The sequence below is a fragment of the Rana temporaria genome, chromosome 1 (genome assembly GCF_905171775.1).
Source record: "Rana temporaria chromosome 1, aRanTem1.1, whole genome shotgun sequence".
Lineage (NCBI taxonomy): Eukaryota > Metazoa > Chordata > Amphibia > Anura > Ranidae > Rana > Rana temporaria.
In genome coordinates, this window is record NC_053489.1 from 386,276,639 (window position 1) to 386,303,555 (window position 26,917).

The window sequence follows — 26,917 nt, forward strand, 5'->3', positions numbered from 1 at the left end:
GGGCCCACTAACAGGCCAGATTTTATGTATTACCTTGGGGAGTTGCAGACTAGAATACTGCAATCACTGAGCAGAAAATGATATCACCTGTGATGTGTTTCAGTTGTCTTGCAAACCTGGCCTGTTAGTGGGCCCTGAGGACAGGGTTGATGACCACTGGTGTAGACCAATGAAAAACAAACCGATGGGGCCCACACACGATCGGTTAGTCCGATGAAAACAGTCCATCGGTCTGTTTTTATCGGACAATTTGATAATGTGTACAGGGATTTAAAGTATACCTGTGGTAGTGGAATTGGGAGCATTTGCATCTTGTGCATTATTTTGGGTAGAATTATCATTTTGAAAATATTTATTCGTCCACCCCAAGATAGCTGTCCCGGTGCTATTCTGTTAAGTTCTGCCTTAATGTCATTTAATAATGGAAGAAAATTTGCTTTATATAACTTCTCAATGGTTGTTGTTATCTTCACTCCTAGGTACTTCAGTTCTTTTTTCCCCTCAAACAAATGGGAAATCTTTTTGGTAGGTGTACCTATCTGTTTTTGGTACATTAACCACTTAAGCCCCGGACCTTTAGGCAGCTAAATGCCCAGGCCAGGTTTTGCGATTCGGCACTGCGTCGATTTAACAGACAAGCGCGGTCGTGCGACGTGGCTCCCAAACAAAATTGGCGTCCTTTTTTCCCCACAAATAGAGCTTTTTTTTTTTGTGGTATTTGATCACCTCTGCGATTTTTATTTTTTGCGCTATAAACAAAAATAGAGCGACAATTTTGAAAAAAAATCAATATTTTTAACTTTTTGCTATAATAAATATCCCCCAAAAACATATATAAAACATTTTTTTTCCTCAGTTTAGGCCGATACGTATTCTTCTACCTACTTTTGGTAAAAAAAATCGCAATAAGCGTTTATCGATTGGTTTGCGCAAAATTTATAGCGCTTACAAAATAGGGGATAGTTTTATTATTTTTATTTTTTTTACTACTAATGGCGGCGATCAGCGATTTTTTTCGTGACTGCGACATTATGGCGGACACTTCGGACAATTTTGACACATTTTTGGGACCATTGTCATTTAAATTGCATTGTTTATTGTGAAAATGACAGTTGCAGTTTGGGAGTTAACCACAGGGGGTGCTGAAGGAGTTAGGGTTCACCTAGTGTGTGTTTACAACTGTAGGGGGGTGTGGCTGTAGGTCTGATGTCATCGATCGAGTCTCCCTATAAAAGGGATCACTCGATCGATGCAGCCGCCACAGTGAAGCTCCGAGGAGCGATCACGAGGGGGCGCCCTCATCCCGGATCGAATAGCCGCGCCCTCATCCCGGATCGCTCCCCGCGGGTTACCGACCGCCGCATGTACCGGGGGGTCCCGATCGGACCCCCGACCCGTGGAAAGGCGGGGACGTACATGTACGCCCATATGCCTGTACGTGCCATTCTGTATACGTATATGTACATGCGGCGGGCGTTAACCGGTTAATACTTAAAGTTTCGGACTTGACCGGATTCATTTTGAAGTTAGATATCTCTCTGTACTCTTTTAGGGATTTCATTAAGTTTGGGAGGGTTATTCTGGGGCTAGTTATGAAAAATAAAATGTCGTCCACATAGGCCGCTAATTTATGGACTTCCTCCCCTACTTTTATCCCCTTGATGTCTGCATTCCACCTTATCCCCGTCAACAGGGGTTCCAGCGCCAGCACAAACAGTAGGGGGGACAGGGTGCATGCACCCCTGTCTGGTGCAGTTATACATATCAAACGATCCCGAGACAGTCCCATTTACCTTTACCCTTGCCGTAGGTCAGTTGTATAATGCTTTTATCCAATCAGTCATTCTAGGTCCTACTCCTATTGCCTCCAGTGTACTCTGCATGAAACCCTAGTCTACCATGTCAAACGATTTTTCAACGTCGATTGACAGGAGTAGTCCTGTGTAGAGTTGAGCGGACACCTGGATGTTCAGGTTCGGACCCGAACCCGGACTTTGAAAAAAAAGTTTGGGTTCAGGACCGAACCCGAACTTTGACCCGAACCCGAACCCCATTGAAGTCAATGGGGACCCGGACTTTTGACTACAAAAATGTCTCTAAAAAACTAAGGGAAAGGGTTGGAGGGCTGCAAATGGCAGAAAAATGTCGGGGAGAGCATGGCAAGTACTCTGGAAATAAATGTGGATAGGGAAATAACTTAAAATAACATAAAAAAAATAAAAATAAAAAATATAATGATTTTTACCTTGAAGGACGAGGTCCATACAGTTTTGTTCAAAATTATTCAACCCCCCCCAATGCTGTAAAGGGTTTTAGGGAATTTAGTGTACATTTGTAATTGTATTCAGAATGAAATCCTACAAGGACTTCATAAAGAACCATATGCAACTAATATGACATCAATTGGTTTTGTAATACAGTAGTAAATGCAAAATTGAAGGCAAAGGGCACTGTTGAAACGCTACCTGGCCGTGGCAGAAAGAAGATGCTGACTTCGACTGCTGTGCGCTACCTGAAGCGTAGAGTGGAGAAAAGTCCCCGTGTGACTGCTGAGGAACTGAGAAAATATTTGTCAGATGTGGGTACTGAAGTTTCTGCTCAGACAATACGGCGCACACTGCGTAATGAAGGCCTCCATGCCAGAACTCCCAGGCGCACCCCCTTGCTGTCTCCAAAGAATAAGAAGAGTCGACTGCAGTATGCCAAAAGTCATGTGGGCAAACCACACAAGTTTTGGGATTGTGTTCTGTGGACTGATGAAACAAAATTACAACTGTTTGGGCCCATGGATCAACGCTATGTTTGGAGGAGGAAGAACAAGGCCTATGATGAAAAGAACACCTTGCCTACTGTGAAGCATGGCGGGGGGGTCAATCATGCTTTGGGGCTGTTTTGCTTCTGCAGGTACAGGGAAGCTTCAGCGTGTGCAAGGTACCATGAATTCTCTTCAGTACCAGGAGATATTGGATGACAATGTGATGCAGTCCGTCACAAACCTGAGGCTTGGGAGACGTTGGACCTTTCAACAGGACAATGATCCCAAGCATACCTCCAAGTCCACTAGAGTATGGTTGCAGATTAAAGGCTGGAACATTTTGGAGTGGCCATCGCAGTCACCAGACTTAAATCCGATTGAGAACCTCTGGTGGGACTTAAAGAAAGCAGTTGCAGTGCGCAAGCCTAAGAATGTGACTGAAGGTGGAAGCGGCGGTGGAGGAGGAGGAGGAGGTAGCCAACACAGCAGGTTTTGGTTTTTAATTGATTTATTTTTTAAATTAGGGTAAACTCCAAAAGAGTGAGACAGATCTAGGGTTGCTACCTCATCCCTTTAAACCTGAACACAGAGTAATTACACAGGTTCTGGGACTAATTTAATGTCGATAAGGCACCAAGTGAGTTTAATTAGCAGCACCTTAATCAGCCAGAGAACCTGTGTAATTAATATGTTTTTGCTTCGAAAGGGATGAGATGGCAACCCTAGAAAGCTCAGAAAAAAACAATGGCTGGGTAAGGCCGGCCCGGTGTCTATTCTGCACAAGGTACGGACAAGTCCTGTGGGATCCATGCCTGGTTCATTTTAATGAACGTGAGCTTGTCCACATTGGCTCTGGACAGGCGGCTGCGCTTGTCTGTGATAACGCCCCCTGCCATGCTAAATACACGTTCAGACACTGGCCGCAGGGCAGGCCAGCACCTCCAAGGCGTAAAGGGCAAGCTCAGGCCATGTGCCCAATTTGGAGACCCAGAAGTTTAAGGGGGCATAGCCGTCATTCAGTACGTGTAGGGGTGTGCTGCCTCCTGCTAAAACGTTCCATATCAGCTGGTGGTGCTGTTTGTTGTGGCGTGCTGACAAAGCTTTTCCACATTTCGGCCATGCTAACCCTGCCTTCTGAGGTGCTGGCGGTGCCCCTGCTGCGTTGGCGACCTCTTCCTCCTCCTCTGCCTTTGGCTTCCACTGTGCCCCCGCTGCCAGGTGGGAATTGCACCAGCAGCGCGTCTAACAGCGTGCGCTTGTACTAGCGCATCTTGCGTTCACGCTCCAGTGAGGGGATTAAGGACGGTACATTGTCCTTGTAACGGGGATCCAGCAGCGTGGCCACCCAGTAATCAGCACCTGTCATAATGTGCGAAACACGCCGGTCGTTGCGGAGACACTGCAGCATGTAATTGCTCATGTGTGCCAGGCTGCCCAGAGGCAACGAAAAGCTGTCCTCTGTGGGAGGTGTATCATCTGTGTCCTCTGTATCCTCCCAGCCACGCACCAGTAATGGCCATGAGCTGGTCTGGATGCCATCCTGCTGTGAACATGGTTCCTCCTCCTCCTCCATGTCTTCCTCCTCCTCATCCTCCACTGCGTCATCCTCCAGAACTGTGCCCTTGCTAGACAATTGTGTACCTGGCCTTTGTTGGTGCACAAACCCACCCTTGGAGCCACTTGTGAATGACTGCCCTGAAAGCCTTGGAAATGATCCCAATTCCTCCTCCTCCTCCTGTGCCACATCCTCTTCCATCATCGCCCGTAGCGTTTTTTCAAGGAGGCATAGAAGTGGGATAGTCACGCTGAGAGCGGCGTCATTGGCACTGGCCATGTTGGTGGAGTACTCAAAACAGAGCAACAAGGCACACAGGTCTCGCATGGAGGCCCAGTTATTGGTGGTAAAGTGGTTCTGTTCCGCAGAGCGACTCACGCGTGCGTGCTGCAGCTGGAACTCCACTATCGCCTGCTGCTGCTCGCACAGTCTGGCCAGCATGTGCAAGGTGGAGTTCCACCTTGTGGGCACATCACATATGAGGCGGTGAGCGGGAAGGGACCTTGGCACAGATGGCGTTGCGCAGTGCACACCTGATTTTGTCCTCCACTTGGTTGTGCAGGGAAGGGATGGCCCGCCTGGAAAAGTAGTGGCGGCTAGGCACGACCTACTGTGGGACAGCCAATGCCATCAGGCTTTTACAACTCTGCGTCTCCACCAGACGGAATGACAGCATTTCAAAGGCCAGTAATTTTGAAATGCTGGCATTCAGGGCCAGGGCTCGGAGGTGGGTAGAGGGGTACTTCCTCTTACGCTCCAGTGTTTGGGAGATGGAGAGCTGAATGCTTCCATGGGACATTGTGGAGATGTTTGGTGACCCAGGTGGTAGTGTTGCTTACCGGTCCTCTAATTGAGGGGTGGCAGGTGGCACTGTCACTACGGAGGTGGATGAAGAGGCAGAGAGGCCCGAGACTGATGCAGAAGAGGAAGCAGGAGGAGCCAGATACCTTTCTTGGTTTTTGAGGTGTCTACTCCACTGCAGCTCGTGCTTTGCACTTAGATGCCTGGTCATGCAGGTTGTGCTCAGGTTGAGAACGTTTATGCCTCGCTTCAGGCTCTGATTGCACAACGTGCAAACCATGCGTGTCTTGTCATCAGCACATTGTGTGAAGAACTGCCACGCTAGGGAACTCCTTGGACCTGGCTTTGGTGTGCTCGGTCCCTTGCTGCGTTGGGCAGTAGCAGGCGTACTGTCTAGGGGACGGACGCTCTGCTTTGGCCCCCTGCTCCCTCTTCTGCTGTGCTGGTGGCTCTGTGCGACCACCGCCTCTTCCTCTGAACTACATGGGTCACCTGCATGAGGTTGATTCCATGTCGGGTCGAGGACCTCATCGTCCTGCACATCATCTTCCACCCAGTCTTCACCACTGCCCTCCTTGTCGGTCTGCACAATTGCAAAAGCGCCAGCAGTTGGCAACTGTGTTTCATCATCATCATGCAAGACGTGCTGTGATGGTCCCCCCATGAACTCATCCTGAAATATAAGTGGTTGGGCATCGGTGCACTCAATCTCTTCCCCTTCTGAGGCTGGGCTAGGTGGATGGCCCTGGGAACACATGCTAACAGACTCATCAAAAAGAAGAAGAGACTGCTGCATGCTTTGGGGCTCAGACTGCTTGGCTGATTTGCAAGGGGGTGAGGTGAAAGACTGATGGTGGACATCGTCTGCAGGCGCCAACTCTGAACTTTCAGCACAAGACTGGTTGGAAAAACAATGTGAAGGAACTGGAGGCACTGTCAGCAACCCAATCTACTACCGCCTGCTCTGCTCCTGGCCTCAACATTCGTAGAGCTGGATTAGGCCCAACCAAATACCGCTGCAGGCTCTGTCGGCTACTCGCACCTGAGAAAGGTGTTTCACTTGTGCTTGTAGCTGGCACAGATCGACCATGTCCTCTCCCTGTAACAGGAGCTCCACCAGCAGCACCATGACCGCGGCCAAGTCCCTTATTTGAAGTTTTCCTCATATTTCTTAAATTTAGGGTCTTGCCCTAATTTTGAGAAATTTTAAATACAAAAATAGTGTAATATGGTGAAATAGGCAGAGATTCACCTATATATTTCTCTACCTATAGCAAGTAGCAGGAACCCAGCCCTAAACAATGTACTGGCGGAGTGCTGGTGAAATGGGCAGAGATTCACCTATATATTTCTCAAATTTTGGGTCTTGCCCTAATTTTGAAAAATTGTACATACAAAAATAGTGTAAGCTGGAGAAATAGGCAGAGATTCACCTATATATTTCTCTACCTATAGCAATAAGCAGGAAGCCAGCACTAAACAATGTACTGCACAGACAGTATATCACAGGGGACAGGTGGAGTGCTGGTGAAATGGGCAGAGATTCACCTATATATTTCTCAAATTTAGGGTCTTGCCCTAATTTTGAGAAATTTTAAATACAAAAATAGTGTAAGCTGGTGAAATAGGCAGAGATTCACCTATATATTTCTTCACCTATAGCAAGAAGCAGGAACCCAGCCCTAAACAATGTACTGCACAGACAGTATATCACAGGGGACAGGTGCAGTGCTGTTGAAATATTCAGAGTCACCTATAGAATGCTGACTGCCCCTATAGGAAAATTATTTCTCGAACCTGTCCCTGAACTATGCAATTGACAAAAAAACACAGTATATAACAGGTGCACAGGTGGTGTGGCAGGTGCAGTGCTGTTGAAATATTCAGAGTCACCTATAGAATGCTGACTGCCCCTATAGGAAAATTATTTCTCGAACCTGTCCCTGAACTATGTAATTGACAAAAAAGCACAGTATATCACAGGTGCACAGGTGGTGTGGCAAGTGCAGTGCTGTTGAAATATTCAGAGTCACCTATAGAATGCTGACTGCCCCTTTAGGAAAATTATTTCTCGAACCTGTCCCTGAAATATGCAATTGACAAAAAAACACAGTATATCACAGGTGCACAGGTGGTGTGGCAGGTGCAGTGCTGTTGAAATATTCAGAGTCACCTATAGAATGCTGACTGCCCCTATAGGAAAATTATTTCTCGAACCTGTCCCTGAACTATGCAATTGACAAAAAAACACAGTATATCACAGGTGCACAGGTGGTGTGGCAGGTGCAGTGCTGTTGAAATATTCAGAGTCACCTATAGAATGCTGACTGCCCCTATAGGAAAATTATTTCTCGAACCTGTCCCTGAACTATGTAATTGACAAAAAAACACAGTATATCACATGTGCACAGGTGGTGTGGCAGGTGCAGTGCTTTTGAAATATTCAGAGTCACCTATAGAATGCTGACTATAGCTGAACAAAATTCCTAAACTATATGAAGCACAGCAGATGTCACAGGAATAGGGTGCTTGTTGATATTTCTGGAGCAGCATACACCTAACACTGTCCCTAAGCAGATTCAGCAGCCTTTCCCTGTCATAAGTGAAGCAGTCACAACGAGTCAGATACACCTATCACTGTCCCTAAGCAGCAGATTCCAGCAGCCTTTCCCTATCATAAACTGAAGCAGAGTGACGATCTGTGCTGTGTGCCTCTATCTAATATAGAGGCTGGTCACATGATGGGTCACATGCTGCACTGGCCAATCACAGCCATGCCATAAGTAGGCATGGCTGTGATCAGTTCCCAGTCACAGTAGTAAAACGAATGGCGATTGGCTGCCGTGCAGCGCGCCAAAACATACCCGAACTCTGAACCCGGACTTTTTCCAATTATTCGGGTTCGGGTCCGGGTTCGGGAAAAACCCAAAGTCCGTACCGAACCCGAACTTTACAGTTCGGATTCGCTCAACCCTAGTCCTGTGACTTACTGTACTGCCAGGAGCGTTCTGATTCCATTATCCCCTCCCTTCCTGGGATAAAACCTACTTGGTCTGCGTGTACTAGGTCATTCATTATTATTTTCAGCCTCCCTGCTAGTACCTTTGCGAATAACTTGGTATCGGTATTTAAGAGTGAGATCGGTCTATGGCTGGAGCAGAGTGTACTATCTTTCCCTTCTTTTGGAATTATAGTAATAGTGGACTCTGTTCTGTCCACCAGATGTCTATGCTGATTATCTGTGTTGTTAAAATTACATGTAAGGTTTGTAATTTACATAAGACAATCATATGTGGAGTGCAGGCTCCATCTAGTGTTCTTTTTTGGTATTGCTGCCGTTGTTCTGTTTATTTGGTCTACTGTATGTGTAAGAAAGTTGCTAGTAAGCAGGGAATTCTGGGTAGAATCTTCACAGGAAGTGAACCAGCCACCATTCTTTGAGAAGATACTGTAGGAAGCAGGACATGTCTTTCTCAATCTATCGCCATCACCCCTTAGAGAACTTAAAAAGTACGTTTTTATTATCTCATCTTGTATTGTATATCGCTGTTTCTGTAATGTATGCTGTATTGTATGCAATATACAGTGAAAAATAGTGCAGCGCAAAATAAATAATTATATATTAATAATATAGTTATACATAAAAAAGAAAGTCCATAAAGTGCTCTGGTGCAATATATAGGCAAGTGCAAAAAAACAATCCAGGAGTGATGTCCAGGAAATAAGAAACCTCCACTAAATGGAAAGGATGGCCTCTCACCTTAATACCCAGACCAACAAACGGTCAATCAGCATGAATATAGCACAGCAAGCTTCCTGTTCTCTGGGATGTCAGCAGTGTGTAAGGACAGGATCTCACAACAGCAGCCAGATAAGCGATTAGGATGGAGCATTCAGGGCATGTAAAAAAGGAAGAGGGGGCCAGATTCACGTAGAATCGCGGCGGCGTAATGTATCGTAGATACGTTACACTGCCGCAAGTTTTCATCGCAAGTGCCTGATTCACAAAGCACTTGCGATGAAAACTACGCCCGCGGCCTCCGGCGCAAGGTGGGCCAATTCAAATGGGCGTGTGCCATTTAAATTAGGCGCGCTCCCGCGCCGGACCTACTGCGCATGCTCCGTTTCCTAACTCCCGCCGTGCTTTGCGCGCCGTGACGTCATTTTTTCGAACGGCGACGCGCGTAGCGTACTTCCGTATTCCCGGACGTGTTACGCAAACGACGTTAAATTTTAAATTTCGACGCGGGAACGACGGCCATACTTTAGACAGCAATACGTTTGCTGACTAAAGTTAGGGCACCTAAAACGACAACTAACTTTGCGACGGGAAACTAGACTAGCGGCGATGTAGCGAACGCGAAAATCCGTCGGGGATCCGCCGTAACTCCTAATTTGCATACCCGACGCTGGTTTACGACGCGAACTCCCCCCAGCGGCGGCCGCGGTACTGCATCCGAAGATCCGACAGTGTAAAACTATTACACCTGTCGGATCTTAGGGATATCTATGCGTAACTGATTCTATGAATCAGTCGCATAGATAGAAACAGGGATACGACGGCGTATCAGGAGATACACCGTCGTATCCCTTTTGAGAATCTGGCCCAGGAAATCTAGTGCTCTCTGAAGCCAAACGATCGTTTATTATAAAAAGACAAAAAACAACTCACATGTAAAAGCACTCTCATCTGAGTGCTAAGATAAAGGCATATAACACAGTGTATCCGATCGTGATACACGAGAAAGCGGTCGTGGGTGACGTTGTGCATAGCCCCTCACCGTCGTACGCGTTACGTCCCGATGGGCGGGACTTCTTCAGCGTGCTCCTTCCGCATCTCGCATTTAGCGCCAATCCCGTTCATATAGGAGCACAGTTTAGGAATTAAAATGTCATACAATTTTTTGTAATAAAATATCGTCAGACCATCGGATCCAGGACTTTTGCCACACGGTGATTCTTTTATGATTTTTATTATCTCTTCCTCTGTTATAGGAGCCTATAAGTAGCTGAGTTTATCCTATGGGATTTTATTTAAATCTATATCCTTTAAAAATGCTTTAGTTTTCTCACATTTTTGTTTTAGCTCTTCTCTTGTGTCGTTCTTATTGATTGAATAGAGCCTCCCATAATATTCTTGAAAGGTGTTAGCTATTTCTACGGTTTTGTGTACTAATTCCCCAGTAACCGTTTGTATTTCCTCTATATAATTAGCTGTTTTTTCTTTTTTAGTAGTCTCGCTAGATATTTCCCAGGCTTGTTGCCCCATTGATACCTCTCTTTCTTTATTTGATTATAGACCGTTCAGGTTTCCTGCTCTATTAGTTCTCTCATCGCCTCTTTTTTAATACCCAGTGCGCATGCTCCAAATTACCCTGCAAAGACTTATTGGTTTCGGCGTGAACGTAAATTACGCCCAGCCCCATTCACGGACGACCTACGCAAACGACGTAAAAATTTCAAAATTCGACGCGGGACCGACGTCCATACTTAACATTGGCTAGGCCAGCTTTTTGTTGGACTAACTTTACGCCTGAAAACACCTTACGTAAACGGCGTATCTTTACTGCGACGGGCAAGCGTACGTTCGTGAATAGGCGTATCTCGCTGATTTACGCATTCTAGGCGTAAATCAGCGTTCACGCCCCTAGCGGCCGGCCTAAATAGAAAGCCAACATACGACCGCGCAGGCCGTCGTATCTTAGCTAGATTTAAGTGTATCTCATTTTGAGAATACACTTAAATATACGACGGCTTAGATTCAGAGTTACGACGGCGTATCTACTGATACGCCGGCTTAACTCTTTCTGAATCTGGCTATAAGTTTTAATAGAGGTTCCTTTTCTCTTTTTTTCTCATGTTGCTGTTCCAGCTCATAGATTTCTTTAGTTAAAGCTATTTTTTCTCCTTAGTTCTTTTTTCTGATCCCGCCATAATCATTATACCCCTGATATATGCCTTATGGGTTTCCCAGACTGTGGCTTTAGACATATCCTCTGCGCTATTGCCCCTAAAAAACTGCTCTAATTCATCCTTTATTCTCTCCTCTATTGCTTCATCCTGTAGAAGTTCTTCTGTTTAATCTGCAGATGTTACTCCTAGTTTGTGCCTTTCCTATCTTCAGTTGGAGTATCTCCGGCACGTGATCCGAGAAGGTCGATATTCCAATTTTTGTACTAACCACTGCTTCCAGCAACCTATACTCAATCAGAAAAAAATCTATTTTTGAGTACGTCCCATGTACAGGGGAGTGAAATGTGTAATCCCGTACTTTAGTATGTTGTATTCTCCACACATCAACTAGTTGATGGTGCATTTTCTTTTTTAATTTATTTCTCAGGGCTATTCCAGTCCCCTGTACATGCGACGTACTATCTATCTTTGGCTCCAGACAAAAATTAAAGTCCCCTGCCATAATGCCCCCCCCTTTCTTAAATTCCATAAACTCCGCTATGACCCCCATTAAATATCGAATAGAATTTTTATTAGGGCCATATATGTTTGCCAGGGAGAACTCAGCTCCATTGAGTTTTCCTCTCAAGAAAAGGTAGAGCCCTTCTGAGTTCGTTTTTCTCTCTTCTGCGGTGAACCTAATTCCCCTGGCAAACCCTATGGCCACTCCCTTTGCTCGGCAAATAGGCAAGTCTCCATAATACCATAGAAGATAGTCCTTTGAAATTATTCTGTAGTTTGTGCCGGAAAATAAATGTGTCTCCTGTAATAGAACCACATCGGCTTTTAAGTAGTTTAATTCTCTTATTATATTAGCACTTTTAGTAGGAGCATTTAATCCACGAACATTGTATGAAATGATGTTTCGTTTAGACATCCTTGCTTGTATAGGACATGGCTAACAAAGGAGAATTGGTGCTCTTTTTTTTCCTCTTTTATAACTTTTCATGGAGGTATCCCATCCCACCCTACTACTTCTTCCCCCCCACTACTTCCCTCCCCCCTCCCTCCCCCCTACATTCCCCTCTTCCCTTACCCCCACCCCCCTTTCCCAGGTGAGGGAAAATTGGCCTCCCCGAAGCCCGATGAACTGTGCCCTCCATACTTCTTCCGGCCCCCCGGTTCGCCCCCTAGAGGTTGAGCTCTACATGTGGTCCTCAGACAGGGCCGATACTCCCCCCAAATTTGGGGGCCCCCGTACCTGCCCCATGTCTAGTTCAAGATCAAGTCCCCTTTGACTTTTCCTGTTTTTATTTACATATATATTTTCTTCTTTCTTCGTTTTTATTTATACTTTGTTCCTGCTGGTTTCTTGTTCCAAGCCTGGTGCTATGACTGTTGTTCTTTGCTACTGTCTGTGAATTCCTGTTCTTCCCATCAATCCAGAATTTCGACTAATGGGAGATCTTAAGGTTGCTGACCGGCGCTCTTTACATCCGATTAGGCAGGCTGGGAATCCCCAGAAGTATTGAATGTTTTGCACCTTAAGTTGTTCAAGCAGCGGTTTAACCACTTAAGACTCGGACCTTTAGGCAGCTAAAGGACCCGGCCAGGTTTTGCGATTCGGCTCTGCGTCGCTTTAACAGACAATTGCGCGGTCGTGCGACGTGGCTCCCAAACAAAATTGGCATCCTTTTTTCCCCACAAATAGAACTTTCTTTTGGTGGTATTTGATCACCTCTACAGTTTTTATTTTTTGCGCTATAAACAAAAATAGAGCGACAATTTTTAAAAAAAATCAATATTTTTTACTTTTTGCTATAATAAATATTCCCCAAAAATATATATATATAAAAAATAATTTTCCTCAGTTTAAGCCGATACGTATTCTTCTACCTATTTTTGGTAAAAAAAATCACAATGAGCGTTTATTGGTTGGTTTGCGCAAAATTTATAGCGTTTACAAAATAGGGGATAGTTTTATTGCATTTTTATTAATTTTTGTTTTACTACTAATGGCGGCGATCAGTGATTTTTTTCGTGACTGCGACATTATGGCGGACACTTCGGACAATTTTGACACATTTTTGGGACCATTGTCATTTTCACAAGGGAGTTAACCACAAGGGGGCGCTGATGGGGTTATGTGTGACCTCATGTGTGTTTACAACTGTAGTGGGGTGTGGCTGTAGGTGTGACGTCACCGATTGTGTATCCCTAAAAAAGGGATCACACGATCGATGACGCCGCCACAGTGAAGAACGGGGAAGCTGTGTTTACACACAGCTCCCCCCGTTCTTCAGCTCTGGGGACCGATCGCGGGACTCCAGCGGCGATCGGGTCCGCAGGTCCCGTGGTCCCAGAGCTTTGGACCTAGTCGCGGGTGAGCGCCCGCGACCCACAGCACAGGACGTACCTGTACGTGCATGTGCCCAGCCGTGCCATTCTGCCGACGTAAATGTGCTGGAGGCGGTTCTTAAGGGGTTAAGGGTTCTTCTCCTGGCCAAGGTCTCTGCTGCCAGGTCTGGGAATATTTGCAAAGTGGTCTACCCATTTTTGGCTGGTTGGTTGGTTTTCAGGTATGCCCTTATCTGTTCTTTTTCCTGGTAATTATGGAATCTTGCAATGACATCTCTTGGCACATCCCCTGCCATTTCAGCGGGCTTTCTAATCCTATGGATTCTTTCAAATTGTATTTTGTTGTTCACTTCTGTTATTCCCAATATGTGACCAAATATTTTATCCATTTTGTCTTGCAGATCCTCGTTTTCTCCTTGCGTCTCCGGTAAACCTCAGATTCTGATATTTTTCCTTCTGTTCCTGTTTTCTTGGTCTTATATTTTATACATCATATACCTCTGATCTCTATACATCCCTTCCATCTGTTCCTTAAGTCCTTTTATTTCAGCCCCATGATTGTCCAGCCTTTCTTCTGTATCCTCAACCCTTTTTAGCATGTGATTCATATCTTCATGGATGAAGCTAACATTTCCGCCATTTCTCCTTTTGTTGGTAATTGCTTTTTTTGTCTGGTTTCCATACCAGCTTCCTCCTCTTCACTTCTCAGTAAAGGGGTTCTATGTCCTCTAACTGTTTTCTCAGTCCGTTTTTTTGTGCCCCCCACCATCAGTATCTCTTTGTTTCTGGTGCGTGGTTAATATGGTTTCTTGTTGTTTCTCCTTATTGTTTCACCTTCCAGTCTGTAAGATACAACCTATATGCTCAGGTCAGGCCTTTTACCCTTTACTTTGGGTCAACTGTTCATACACCTCAGTTCATCTTCTGTTACTTATACACTGACAGTATGCCTTTCTATCATGAGTATCTTAGCAGTCCGATATTCCGACAAACCCACTGTGTTCCAGCAGCCTATGGGCAATCTTGTACGCTCCAATACAAATGTAAATGAATATGAGCAGACAAATGTTTCAATAGTCAGACCGTTTTCCATCAGTCTATGAACAGTCTGTGGGCAATTTATATGCAGTCTATATGTACTACATATACATAAAGAACTTTCATTACTTTACATATGTAGTACATATAGACTTCATATAAATTGCCCACAGAGGCCCGGATTCACAAAGCACTTGCGCCGACGTATCTCCAGATACGCCGCGTAAGTGCAAATATGAGCTGTCGTATCTATGCGCCTGACCCACAAACTAAGATACGCCTAAAAACAGGCTTCATCCCACCGACATAACTTGTCTACGCTGGCGTAGCGTGGGCGCATATTTACGCTGGACGCATGTGGCGCTCCCATTGATTTTGTATTCAAATATGCAAATGAGGGAGATAAGGCGATTCACGAACGTACGTGCGCCCGGCGCACGCTACTCGCGGAGCGCGTAAGTTTTACGTCCGGCCTAAAGTTATTCCCCATAAAGCAGGTGTAACTCAGCCACAGACATGCACAGGTCAGCTGGAGAGCAGCTGCAGCAGCACCGTTACGGACAAGCTGAGCAACCACACTTGCAGGACAACACATCTGTATGCTAACATGCCAGGGACACCCATGGTCATAGTACTACTGCGTCCACAGGCACGGAGGAGGGAACGGGAGAGGATATACCGAACGCGCATAAACGTCTTTGGCATGGGGGAATCGGAGGTGTATCGCATCTTCAGATTCAGCCCTGATGCCATCCTGGAATTAGCCACAGCCCTGCATGATGAAATCACCAGCCAGACAGAACACTCACATGCAGTGCAGCCACTGGTCAAGGTACTGGCAACACTCCATTTCCTCGCCAGTGGATCTTTCCAACGTACAAGTGGAGTCGTGTCTGGGATGTCACAATCCACCATGAGCAGATGCGTGCACCAGGTTGTCCCCGCAATCCTCACATGCATGTCCCACCACATCATCAAACCGACCCATGAGCATCTGCGGCAGAAGGCAATGCAGGATTTCTACAGCATTGCCGGATTCCCACGCACCGTGGGGGCCATTGATTGCACACATGTGGCACTACGGCCCCCCGTGCCACAGAGCACATATACCGCAATCGTAAGCAGTGGCATTCCATCAACGTACAGGTGATAGCCGATGCCCATTGCCTCATATGGCACGTCCGTGCCAAACACCCAGGGGCCAGCCACAACAGCTACATATACCGTCAAAGAAACATCCCAACAGAATTCGAACAGAACGTGTACAGGGACAGCTGGCTGGTTGGTGAGTGACATGGAAGTCAGGCATGACTGTCCGCCCCCATGATGCAGACATAACGAGGGGCACATGCACGGCTAACATCCTCCTGTCTTTTCCCTTCCAGGTGACTCGGCATATGCACTTGGCCCCAAGCTCCTGACTCCATACCGGAATCCCCAAACCAGAGGAGAGAGAAGATACAATGCTGCACACATACGCACTCGTGCAGTGGTGGAGCGCACATTTGGCATCCTGAAGTCCCGTTTCCGATGCCTGGATAAGTCCGGGGGGACCCTGTTGTATTCCCCAAACTTTGTGTGCCAGATCATCGGTGCATGTTGCGTGCTGCACAACTATGCCATGAGAAAGGGCCTGGAGATTGACATATGTGATGACCTGACCCCCCGAACCAGACAGTACCTCCCTGCCCGAGGCTACCCCGTCTGCTGAGGGAACAGCAGTCAGGAGATGCCTCGTGGAACGCATCTTTGCATGTTAAACACACACATTCATCATGGCACACGGACAATGCACGTATGCACACCACTTTGGTCCCTAGCTCACACACACCACATCCACCTCACATTGGTTTAGCCCAAGTCCACTGCATGGGACTTGTGAGCAGCAACGCCATGCCAAGGCCCCAATGATGTTGCTGTCCATTCATAACACATTCACACGGTCGTGGGGATAACCACTCCCTGACGACCCAAGGTGACATGCCTTGCTGGCAGGAATGTCACCCACACATTCACACACCAGTCACACTGTAGCCTGCACTTCTGATCGTGTGCAGTGACAAAAAAAAAAAAGAGGGATCATGCCATTGTCTGACATGGCATGCCCTTACAGGAGGACAGCACATCCATCTGTGCACGTCTTTAAAAAAATAAATAAAGCTCATAGTCTGAGCGGCATACATCCAGAGAGTCATTTGCCCTCTCGTGGGCCAGGCCTCGAGCCCAGGGTTCGGCTCCTCAAGAGTCGTGGTGACGACTGGGGTGGGGGGGTGGGGCATCAGGAGGAGGTGCATCTACTGGGCTGTCGCTCCTGGCAGATGTTGCCTTCATGCCCTCCAATGCTACGGCAATGCGTGTTGGCACAATGTTGGCCTCAGCCTGCATCCGCAGCTGCCTGGTGTTGGTCTGGCGCTGGATGCGCCTGTTCTGCCGACCCTCCGCCTCGATGGCAGCAGTGTTGGCCTGTACGGCCACTCCCAGGCTCTTCACCTCCGTCACTAGGCCTGCTGCTGTGGCCTGCAGCTCCCCAATCGCCATGGTATGACGCTCCAGGCTGGCCTGCACATCCGAGCCATGGTCCCCAGTTGGTGAGGGACCCCCTGCTACCATGCGGTGACGCATGGCCTCAAGGGTCTCGGCTTGGTCACCCATGCATGTGACCATGGCAGCGCAGTTTGCGCTCACATCCTGTAGGCAGTCGGAGATCGAGCTGGTATGCTTAGCCTGCTGGTTGAGGCACTGCTGCATAGCGGCTGCGGTGCCCTGCACAGCCACTGTGCATTTAGCCTGGGTCTTTGCTGAGGAGGCCAGGCTGTCAGCCACACGGTGCAGGTCACAGGCTAGTTCACCCATGTGGCAAGTCTGCCTTGCCTGCTCCCTCTCCAGCCCTTCTTGGAGGGATACAGCTACACCCCTGGTCTTCCTCAAAGCCTTCCTGGGGGATGGAGAGGCTTGTGTCCGTCCGGACGGGGTAGCCCTGGAGGGGGTTCCCCTGGATGGGGTAGCCCGGGAGGGGGTTCCCCTGGATGGGGTAGCCCGGGAGGGGGTTCCCCTGGATGGGGTAGCCCGGGAGGGGGTTCCCTTGATGGGCGTGGAGGTCTCTGAGGGTCCGGGGGAAAATGCAAGCCTCCTCACGATAGAGGCATTCCTCAAAATCAAGATCCACCGGCTCCTCCACAACTACCTCTAGAGCAGAGGTGTGGGCACTCCCCTCCACCGATCTTACGTGGCTTCCCAGGGGGTCAGGCTGAGGCTGAGGATGTTCTGGGAATGGTGTGGGTCGGACAATGGCAGCAGATGGCCCAGCTTCCTCCAACACATCTGTGGATGACACAAAACATTCACATGTTGGTGGACCCACACACTTGTCACATGTTCCCTTGCACCCACTCACATGCTACACACCGAATGGGGAATAAAACACACTTACCTCTCCTCAAGTCCTGGTCACTGGAATCAAAGCTTGCCTCTCTGCGCTGCGTCGGCGTAGCGTAAAGGAGATACGCTACGGCGGCATAAATATGCGCCGCTGTCTGTGAATCCGGGCCAGACTGTTCATAGACTGATGGAAAACGGTTGGACTATTGAAACATTTGTAGAACCACATCGGCCCTTACAGCCACACTCCTTACTTTGGACGTTTACTTGTAAGTTATCCGCCAGGTTTGAGATGGGGGGGAGTCTGTAAAGGGTGAAGAAAACAGCTTTGTTCTGTGAACACACCCTTGTGGATTCGGTGCTCCACTTGTTCAGCTCTCCGCTTCCGCCCGACTACCAGCCCTGCTGCAGCGTTTTGCGAGCCTTGTGGAACTCCTGTCTCTCTCCATTCCTCTGGTGACATCTCACAGACGCCGTGCCCCCAGAGTCTGACCCACTCTCTGATACCGCAGTACTCCTCTACCTTCCGTCAGACCAGGATGGATGAGTGTCGGACGCCTGCCTCGTGCCGTACACATGCTCAGTGTGGAGAGGTATGGACGCGCTCTCCGCCTTCAGTGCTGTCCCAGCTTTCCCTGTCAGCCCGTGCTAACCAGGGACATATGTGGAGGGTGGAAAAGCGGCCTCTCCTCTGGCCTTCATCATGCTGGAAAGAGCTTTGCGGGTTTCACGGGCACAGCCTCCTGTCCGACGCCCACATCAGGCCCCTCCCTCTGTCCTGCTGCCTCTTTGGCCCCCCTTTTCTGACCTGCCGGGCTGCATGCACGAACAAGGGTCTGGTATGGACCTTTTTTTTTTTGCATTGGGGACCCCATTCTGTTCCCGGCCCACTCTTTAGCAACCAGCTATTTGTCCAAAAACACCCGGCCATTATTTTTTTGTTTTTATGAATTGGATTTTATTTACTGCATGTGATAATTTATGCAAGTGAGTCACGTGACTGTGTTATCGCATGCGGTAAACGTTAGTGGATTGACCCCAAAATCTTCTATTTAAACATGTTATCCAGAAAGATGAAAGTTCCTCCAATACGAAATAGACATTTTAGATCATGCTATAACCAATAGAAGCAAGAATATCTCTTTGTTTATTCTTTTGTATTGGTTGATGATCCTCTGGTGACCCAGCTTGCTGCCATTTGAGACCTTACCTGTATGTGCAGTACCCAGTGCCAGTATGGTTTTCAAAAATCTTTTCTTCTCGATACTGTAAATTTGAAAGTACTACTGATTTTCTTTTGAGTACAGGAGCATGCTTAAGAAAAAGATAATCAATATATTTTAGGGGAAGGGGACAATGTAATTGTGAGAATTATGCTACAATAATATCATTAGCCATATGACTAAAGAAAACAATGACATTTGAATGTAAATGGTAGGAGACTCTGGAAAACTCATTGTAAATAATATATAAATATATAGTATCACAATGAATTGTGGATTTTCATAATTGTATACATTTTTAAGTATTATGTATAGGAAATATTTTTTTAATTGAGTAAATGTGAAATATTGCATATGAATATTTCACATTTCCATGTCCAGTGCTTGGGCATTTATTTAGTGAACTGGCCAGAATAATAATTTATTCTGACCATTCAAATGAAAAAACGTTTAAGCACTAAAAGTGCTTAGTGTTAACACACGTTTAGATATGTTTACATGCGTTTACCCACGTTTAGGTGCATCAGTTGTTTTTCATGCTTTAAAAGCTCTTCTCCTAAATGCACACGCGATTTTTTATTTTCTGAATCTGTAGACCTGTAGCTGTCTTCATGCCAGTCACGTGACTGGAGACCGCTTTTTAGCTCCGAGACACGGCAACTGCAGGAGGAGCCGAGCGGCCACGTACTATCCCTGGCTGACGTCAGAGGGTCCCTCCTTCTGTAGCCGTGTATCATAGCAGAAAATTGGCTGCGAGTCATATGACTGGCCAGAACACAGCTCTAAATAGCTATTTACACTGCTCATTTTTAGAAAGGATCTATACAGTGTTGTATGTCGGCTGATAGTTTTAAAAAAAAAAAAAGCTTCACAAACAATTGCAGTTCCGTGTTTACTTCAAGATCTCCCAGCCTGGATCTCCTATAGGCACCCATGCCACTCTGTGCCTTGTTATACCTGGTCATCAATCTCAGGGGAAATGGGGCAAGAGGTGTAAGGGAAGCCTTCTCGTCAACTCTGCCTTGTCCAGGTACACAATACCTGCTGATTCAATGAAAATAGGATTTTTGTACTCACTGTAAAATCCTTTTCTCTGAGTTCATGGACGGACACAGCAGCAATGTTGACAAAGTGGGTATTAGCCTTTGATTAGGAGTGACTAGGCAGAAAAATTGTAAGAAAGTGTTAATCACATCACACACTGTACAGTACCGCCCAGGGGGTGGTCCCTCTGGGTATAACCCCTCTCCCTGCATCTCACAGCTCAGTTCGTCAAAAAGCAGTTCAAACATAAAAAGGAGGGGTGGGTGCCGTGTCAGTCCATGAACTCAGAGAAAAGGATTTTACGGTGAGTACAAAAATCCTATTTTCTCTTTCGTTCATGGACGGACACAGCAGCAATCTTGACAAAGTGGGACGTCCCAAAGCAGTGTAAAAAACGAGGGTTGGGAACAACATTAAACAAACTTCACCCCAAAACAAAACAGAGCTCCTCAACTGAGCATTTGCAACCTTAGACAGCTGCCTGCAAGACCTTGTGGCCGAAGGAAGCATCCGAAGATGCATTTACATCAACCTTGTAAAATTTTGTGAAAGTGTGAACGGACGACCAGGTCACCGCCTGGCAGACTGACGCTGGATGTCGGAAAGCCCAAGAGGCACCTATTGCCCTGGTCGAATGCGCCGAAACAGGAAAGGGTGGCACCCGCCCCTTTATGGCAAAAGCCTGAATCACGATCTGTCGGAGCCACCTAGAGATGGTGGCCAACGAGACTGCCAGGCTCTTCTTAGGACCAGCCACCGAGACAAACAGTGAGTCTGACCTCCGGAACGGAGCAGTAGCAGACAAGTATACTCTCAGAGCTCGGACAATGTCCAAGGATTGCAACGCCGCCTCCTTAGGGAAGGAGGAGGACACAAGGATGGAAGTAATGTCCTCATTGAAATGAAAAGCCGAAACAACCCTAGGAAGGAAGGAATGCTGCGGACCCAACACCACCTTCTCCTTGTGGCAGACCAGATAGGGAGCCTTGCACGACAAGGCTGCCAGCTCAGAAACCCCGTCTAACTGACGTGACAGCCACCAAAAAGACCACCTTCTGAGAAAGTGTCAACAAGGGAATTTCCCTAATGTTTTCTAACGATGGGTTCTGAAGCACCGAGAGGACCAGATTCAATTCCCATGGAGATAGAGGAGGCCGGACCTGAGGGGCCACATGCCGGACCCCCTGCACAAAGGTGCTCACCAGAGAGTGAGCCACCAATACAGAAGCGCCTCGAAGGAGGCTACCATGAGGCCCAGGTCTTGCATGCACAAGTGGAGTGACGACCATCTTCGGTTTCACCTCTAAGAAGTCCAGAACCAACCCCCAATATACTAGGCATTGAGTCGGCACCAAGACTGACATCTGAGTGTTCAGCACCCAACCAAAGTCTCAAAGGGTCTGACAGGTTATAGACACGCTCTCCTCTAATTCTGAGTTTGAAGTGGCCCTCAGAAGAAGATCGTCCAAGTAACCCACGATAGCGATTCCACGCTGTCTTAGCAGGGCCAGAATCGGGGCGAGCACCTTGGTGAACACCCTCAGTGCCGATGCCAGACCGAAAGGGAGAGCCACAAATTGATAGTGGTCCTCCCCGACCGCAAATCGCAGAAATCTCTGATGCCTGGTGCATATGGGGACATGCAAGTATGTGTCCTTGATGTCCAAGGATGCCAGAAAGTCCCCCGGATGAAGAGCAGCGATGACAGAGTGAACGGACTCCATCCGGAATCTTTGTACTTTCACAAAGCAATTGAGAGCCTTGAGGTCTTGGGTACTATGAACAGATTTGAGAAAAAACCCTGAAACCCTTCCTGTACTGGGACAGGAATGATTACCCCGTGTACCAGCAGATCCTGAACCGCCCCTAACAGGGCTACCCGACGAGCTGGATAAAGGAGGTTGGAAGGAAAAAATCTGCCTGGTGGGCAAGAGAGAAACTCTATCTTGTACCCTGCGCAAATTACTTCGCAAACCCACCGGTCGGAGATCAGAGACATCCACCAGACCTTCAGACCTTCATGCAGACGCAGATTTGTCAGCAGGCTTGTTGGGCTTGCGAAACCAGGGAGTCTGTCGCTTTTTAGGCCTGGGATCGTTTACCTGCAGCCCTGGGTGGATGAAAAAAAAACTTGTGCGCGGTGAAGGAGGGCTCCTTAGCCTTTTTGGATTGTGGGAGCAGAGTGCTCTTACCTCCTGTGGCATCCTTAATAATGTCATCCAGTCTGTCGCCCTTAAAGGGCAAATCCATCAAGGCTTTCTTGGAAGATTGGTCCGCAGACCAACACTTTATCCAGATCAGACGGCGCAACACCACCGCTCTGACAGCAAGGCAATCGTATCCAAAGCTGACTCGCAGACAAACTTAAGGCCCTGTACCAACTGGTCAGCCAGTGCCACCTCGTCCGAGGGAGCCTGTCTTTCCTTTTACCCATGGTGCAACAATTTAGCCCATTCAGTGAGAGTCTGAGACACCAGGGCCCCAACCACAGTTGGACGCACTGCCGTGTATAGGTAGCGGGTGACTGCCTCAGCCTTCTTGTCCGCAGGGTCCTTGAAAGCAGGAGCCCCTTCCACCGGAATCGTGGTTACCTTGTTTAACCTGGACACAGGGGGGTCCACTATTGGGGGAGAGGTCCATTTCTTTAGGAAACGCTCCTCAAATAGGTACCGAACCGCCAAACTTTTAGGGACCGAAAAAACCTTCTGTGGTTTATCCCACTCCTTATATAAAAGTTTATCTAGATAAGACACACAGGGGGGGCGTGGCTTGTGGCTGATGGAGTAGGACGCATCGAGCTCTAGCTCCACCGAACATCCTGCTATCCATCCTGTTTGTGCTGCTCTGAGCCCGCCGCAAAGTGTACTCTCCGGCTGGCTGAGTTCCCGACAGCCGATCTGCGATTGAGTGCACGGTGGAAGCTTGCAGACATGTCCTGGCACGGTAAAGACTCCTTGTCCATGGGAGACCATGCTGGGCAAGATGGCGCCCGCTCCATGCGTTCGGTAAAGAAGGCAGCAATATGGCTTTTCACCAAGCCGGGAGCAAAGGCTATCCCACCCAGGTCTGATCCTTTACCATCGGATCGGATGGAACAGGAGGGAGAGGAGGTCACGGATGCAGCCTGGCCGGAAGACAATGCCGACACCGCCGTGTGGGACGCAGTGAGTATGCAGGCCCCTCTCCCTGCAGTCATGGATGTAGTAGGCCCTGCGGAATCTACTGAGGGACCCACTCTCAGGGATGTCCTGTCAGCGGTCACCTCTTGCAAGGTTGCCATTACTGCCTTGACCACTGAAATAAAGGGGGTTAAACTGGAGGTTAACCTGCTCAAGCATGATATGCAGAAGCTACATGATCGCACTGCTGAGTTAGAGGGAAGAATGAGCAATGTGGAGGATGAGGTGATGCCATTGCTGAGAGAAGTACACCATTTGCAGTCTCACTCCTCTGGCCACACTGCTCGCTTAGAGGACATGGAGAATAGACTGAGACATAATAATGTGCGAGCAGTAGGGATCCCAGAAAAAGCAGAGGGAAAGAACCCTGTGGCCTTTATAGAATGTTGGCTGACTGATACCTTTGGGGAACAATCCTTCGCTAAGATGTTTGCAGTGGAAAGGGCTCATAGAGTCCCAGCTAAGCCTCCCAAGCCTGGTGAACCCCCGCGACCATTCCTTTTTAAATTGCTTAACTTCAAAGATAGGGATGCGATTTTATAGTGGGCCAGAACCAAGGGAGATCTCATGAAAATTGATAACGCCAGAGTGTCATTTTATCTGGATTTCTCTGCGGATGTACAATGCCAACAGGCTAAATTCACTGAGGTGAAAAAGCGCCTCAGGAAATATGCGGTTACATAGGCCATGCTTTATCCTGCAAAGCTTCGGGTCGTGGCCAATGATGAAACACATTTCTTTGAAAACCCGGCTACCGCTTCTGCCTGGCTGGACAGAATGGAACACTCCCTTCGGAGAGAGCGCCTTCTCCTGCGCCCTAAAAATTGCCCTGGGTTTTTTTTTTTTCTCTGCCGAAGACTGTGGCTCTGTTACCTGTTTGCGCACAGTATTACTACACTCCTGTTAAGGCGGATAGACGGAACTCTGGAAGAACTTGATTAGCAGCGTCCTGATGTGAAGCTTACGGATGCAAGTTCCTTCGACTTGTGGTTTGAGTCAAGACGTTGGGTACCCCCTGTTCCCCACCTGTCCTGCGAGGACATGTTTCTGTTGGTCTCTGTTCTCCCAGCTGTCTGGAGAGGCAGGGCCTTTTTTATGCAGCAAAGCTCTGCCATATTTTTGTTTATGTTTTGTTTCCTTTTTTTGCATTTTTTCTACTCCCTGTCTGTTGCCGGATCAACCTGTGATACCTAAAAAATGTGCGCCTGACAATTACCAACTTCAAGTTTACCGATCTATGTTGTGTGTAGAGGGGAGGTTACTGTTTTTCGCCCTCATTGTCCCGTTCTTTAGCCACTGGAATATGGTTTTCTGGCCTGTGGTGGGGTGGTTCTTTTTTGCTGGGAGTTCTATTGTATCAATAAAGCATATGATAGCATGTTATCCTGTGTTTAATGATCTAATATATCTGGGTAATGGCTGCCGTACTTAATTTTGTTTCTTGGTATGTGCGGGGGTTGGGTGATGGGGTGAAGCGTGTGGCCCTGTTCTCTGCCCTAAAAAAGAATGCTGCGGCAGTTGTGTGCCTGCAGGAAACCCATTTGCAGCCAGATATGCTAAATGTCCTTAAACAGGGCTCTTACCAGACCCAGTTTCACTCCACCATACTGCATATTCCAGGGGAATTAGCATTTTAACCTCCTGGGACCCGCGCTATAGTCAAATGACGGCTACAGCGCGGATCCCAAAATCCAACAGGACGTCAATAGACGTCCGCCCCTTTGGGCGTTCCCCGCGCGTGCTCCAGAGCGCGCAGCGGGGAAACTCTGTGTTGGCCGTGTCCCTTGGACACAGCCAATTACAGATCGCCGCAAACGGCCAATCAGAGTGGCCGTTTGCGATGCGATCTGTGCGGCCAATGAGAGATGATCTCATATGTAAACATATGAGATCATCTCCCATTGCCGTTTTACACAGAGACATCGGTGCTGTCTCTGGAGAGGAGACCTATCTGTGTCCCTTGTACATAGGGACATAGATCGGTCACCCCCCCAGTCACCCCCCCTCCACCTACAGTTAGAACACAATGCAGGGATACATTTAACCCCTTCCTCACCCCCTAGTGTTAACCCCTTCAATGCCAGTCACATTTATACTGTAATTAGTGCATATTTATAGCACTGATCGCAGTATAAATGTGAATGGCGCCAAAAATGTGTCAAAAGTGTCTGATGTGTCCGCCATAACGTCGCAGTCCCAATAAAAATTGCAGATCGCCGCCATTTCTAGTAAAAAAAAAAAATAATAAAAAATAATAGTAATGGTGCAAATCATATAACTACACAGGTTCCTCTTAATGTGATGAAATACACTATAAGTAATGGTGCAAAAAAATTCCAGGTAACTGTGCTAAGTGACACTCCTATACTGGTGATAAACAGTCCATCAACAGAGTTTGAAAAATATTAGCAAAAAATATAAGTAAAATTTCAAAAGTCCAAGAAAGCAAAAGTGCAAGTGTAGGTCCGCAATATGGAGTGAGAGGAAAATGGGTATCCAGTGATCCTTTTAGGGTAAGTAAGGATGTCCCCTTACCTTACTGCTGTAAGGTAACAGCATATAGATCCAACCACATTAGATGGTTCACTCGATGGGCTCTGATCCAACAACGGCAGGTCCTCCTTGGAGTTCTCGTCCCAGATTGGTCAGTTTCTCGCCCCAAAGAAATAAAGCATCGATGGTGTGATACCGTTTTAAAAATTTTAATTCTCAAAGAAAATAGACAGGGGTACTCACATAATCCAAAATACAATTGAGCATGTAAAAAAGAGGGGCAATCTGTCGCCAACGTCACCTCCGATACCTCTCAGTGGACTTGTTGAGTCCACTGAGAGGTATCGGAGGTGACGTTGGCGACAGATTGCCCCTCTTTTTTACATGCTCAATTGTATTTTGGATTATGTGAGTACCCCTGTCTATTTTCTTTGAGAATTAAAATTTTTAAAACGGTATCACACCATCGATGCTTTATTTCTTTGGGGCGAGAAACTGACCAATCTGGGACGAGAACTCCAAGGAGGACCTGCCGTTGTTGGATCAGAGCCCATCGAGTGAACCATCTAATGTGGTTGGATCTATATGCTGTTACCTTACAGCAGTAAGGTAAGGGGACATCCTTACTTACCCTAAAAGGATCACTGGATACCCATTTTCCTCTCACTCCATATTGCGGACCTACACTTGCACTTTTGCTTTCTTGGACTTTTGAAATTTTACTTATATTTTTTGCTAATATTTTTCAAACTCTGTTGATGGACTGTTTATCACCAGTATAGGAGTGTCACTTAGCACAGTTACCTGGAATTTTTTTGCACCATTACTTATAGTGTATTTCATCACATTAAGAGGAACCTGTGTAGTTATATGATTTGCACCATTACTGTTATTGTTCACTGATCATTTATATTTATTCTTATGCTGATGCCATTTGGGCTATATTGCTCCTCATTTCAATTACACCTACTTTCATTCCCCTCCCCCACCTGTTTATTCACTTATCCATTCACCACTGATTAGCGCAGCACTACCCTCCCCATTTTCAATTGCTTATGGTTTGATACACCTTCCAGTGCCGCAGCTGTACCTCCACTTCTCATCACTTTCATTTCCCCTCCCCCTTTCTTCCCCTCTCTGTTTCCCCTCCTTTGATAAGCGCGGTAATATCCATTTTTCCAATAAAAAATAATAATTCTGT